The sequence below is a fragment of the Populus euphratica genome, unplaced genomic scaffold (assembly GCF_000495115.2).
Source record: "Populus euphratica unplaced genomic scaffold, PopEup_1.0 scaffold419.1, whole genome shotgun sequence".
Taxonomy (NCBI): domain Eukaryota; kingdom Viridiplantae; phylum Streptophyta; class Magnoliopsida; order Malpighiales; family Salicaceae; genus Populus; species Populus euphratica.
In genome coordinates, this window is record NW_011500310.1 from 174,958 (window position 1) to 178,116 (window position 3,159).

Consider the following 3,159-nt stretch of genomic DNA (forward strand, 5'->3'; position numbering starts at 1 on the left):
TTCAGGGATTTATTTCTGAACGAAAAGGGGTCACACCAAACATTTTTCTTGGACACTTCCAACTCACTTTCACCCTCAGCTTCTGATTCCCTTCCTTCCAATTTATCTATCACATGGTCATCCTCCTTTCGCACTCTTTTCTTCTTTACTTGAACAATTTTGTTTTGTATGTTTCTTTATTATTTTATGCAAAAGGGTTCTAGAAGACCACCACAAACTGCACAAGCTTACTCCACTTACTCTTGTCAATTTTAGGACCTAGGAAGATAGAAGTAACTGGCTTCCCCCACCTTCCATAATGCCCATCTAATTTCTTTTTTTTTTTTGGCTGTTGTTATTGTTGTCAACCACAAGTACGCATTCATATCAAAGTATGAGTCTGTTTGGTCCTCTAGTTTCACTCATTTTATCAAAATTGTTCCCTTAGATTACTATTAATGACCAGCAAAAACTCAATAAAAAAAAAAAACCATTGTATAGTGATTTTGAACCACTATTGAAGAAATGATTGTAGTTTCAAAACCAAATTTAAATTAAAACTCAAGTTATAAACAGGAAGAATTAACTCAATTTCAATAAAAATAAATTCAAAATGATGTTATTTTAAACAATTATTTTTTCAAAAATAAATTAACAAACTAAGAGTTAAGTTTTAATTAGATCAATCAAGTTAGGAAGTTAATTTGAATTTTTAATTGAATCAACCAAGTTTTTTTTTTATTTCTATTCAATCCTTACCACAAGTCAATATATTAAATTAATTTTGATTTTAAAAACATGGAATAAATAAACTTAACCATTGTGTAACCAGTAAGTAGGATTGAAGTTTGAGTCCTTACAACTATAATTTCTTGATTAATTGGGTAGCCTATTCAACTTGGTTTTTTTATGCCATTTTGGTTTCCAAAGCACACACAACATAAAAGCTATAATTAGGGTAAGTGCATGAAGTGGATGCCAATAAACCTGTGGTTCAATTTGCATTTATACCCTCATCTCTTAATTAAAGGTTGTGTTCGAGTCTCAATTTTATAAAAATAAAATAAAACAAAACATTAGGGAGTGGTTAATTACACAATTACTTATCATACTAGAGTATTAACGTCGTTTTCACAATCCAACCAACCTGCCTAGCAATATACTTATCATCCATTTTATTTCCCAGAAACTCTTGAGCATGTCACCTAGGCGGCCATGACAATTTTTATGGGGGCTAGCTAGCTAGGGCTACGTGGTTACACAGACCTTCCAATCTTGTATAAAAATCTACCTTCTAGAAAGAATTGAATGAGAGACTAATAAATAAAAATAATTTCCAGAGAGAGAAAGGTGGAAGAAACTAAAGAATCTTGGAGGTTGGTGACCCACCTCCTCCATAGTTTGCTCGCCCGCTGCCAACCCCATCTTATACAAGAGAGCAAGTGGGCCTTTCTCTTGTATGCTCCTCTCATGCTAATGCCATTCTCTCATTTTCTTAATTTTTATTTTGTATTCTTATCCAAGATTCTCTTGACGACTCACACACACAAAAGAAAAATATCAATCTCTGCTAATTGACCATTTTTTTTGTTATTAACATAGGAAGATATCAATTAGGGGTCCACAGCATTTCAGATTAGGCGTACCAAGAAGAGAGAAAGGTCATGTTTTGGCATATATATCTACTGATCATTACTTTATTTGTGAGTGCTAGACATAATAAGACTAATATATATATATTTATAGTTTTTCTGGGAACCATGAACCCTAAACTCGTCACCTCCAATATGTACTTACCCTTGGATTGGCCTGGCTAGCAAGCATGTTTATTTCTTACATCATGCCTTTCCTTTGCATCAAAATATTCAACATTGGATTGCTAACATGCAAGTCAAAAGATGATTGTAAACATTATGTGGAGATATGTTTTCTAGATTATTTTTTTTAATGGAATATATAGCAAGACTTGGTATAGCTCCAAAATGCTTAATATTTCTTTTTGTTCGTTGAGCTGGTTAATCATTGTTAATTATATGCTGATCAAATTAAGACACTCCTAGATTGAAGGAAATATCTCCTAAGCAAAATAAGGAGTCAAATGTTTATCAAAGACTTGACTAGTCATGCATGTTGATGTCTGACCTTGCCGGGCTCAATTCTGATTACAATCACTCCATATATAGTGAATAATCACAATGCAATTTGTTCTACATGAGAAATAGAGTTTTCGTTAATTACTTGCTAAGTGTCGTCATGGATAGCCTACCTCAGATCGAATTAGAGAAATGAACTTAATTATTCGGACGATAATAAACATCTAATCAAGTATCTTTTACAGCATGCTTTTACATGTGTCTTGGATTTGAAGAAATACAAATCCTAAGCTCAATGCCAGTAACACCATGCCTTGCTTAAAATGGCTGGTGTCTCGTCACATTTGGGCCTCATTCTCAAAAAAAAAGAAGAGGTGAAAGGGTCATGTTTTAGGCCTCAAAGAGATTGTAAGCCTATCTGGGGCCTATATCTGTTTACCTTGGTCAGTCCAGCGTAGCTTTCATGTTTCTTTAATCTTTGAAAGGTTGATTAAGTCATACTAGGTACTCCTCATTATCAATCTCAGAAGTCAACCCATTTAATTTCACTGAGAAATATTTTTTTGTTGGTCATCAAATTCTCAATTCTGGTGTTTCAAATTTTGGGTTTGACTTGTTTAATCTTTCCATTGTCATCCATACCTTATAATTTGAAGGGGTAAGTCAGCCTAATTTTGCAACACCTTTTACAAGAATGCTTTATTAAATGAGAATTGGAATACTAATTAAGTAGATGTCAGGATGACAAAGTCACCAGGACAAAAATATTGCCTCAGAAGAAGAAAAGAAGAGAAGGGGATGTGGCAACTTCAAACAGCATGTCTTGTTGCTTCATTAGATCATATATATATATATATATATATGTTTAGTAGCTCTTGTGATGTTCCTGCACTGTAAGAGGAAGCTTTTACTTGACACTGAAATATCAAGTAAAAAATAAAAAATTAACTGAGCATTCAAACATTTTCTACAACATCCAGTAACCATGGAGATGAATAAGGAAACTGTGCATCGACATTGTTCATCTTCCTCCAAGAACCGGAGCCAGATTTCCTGTCATTCCTAAACTATATCTCCTTCATCATAG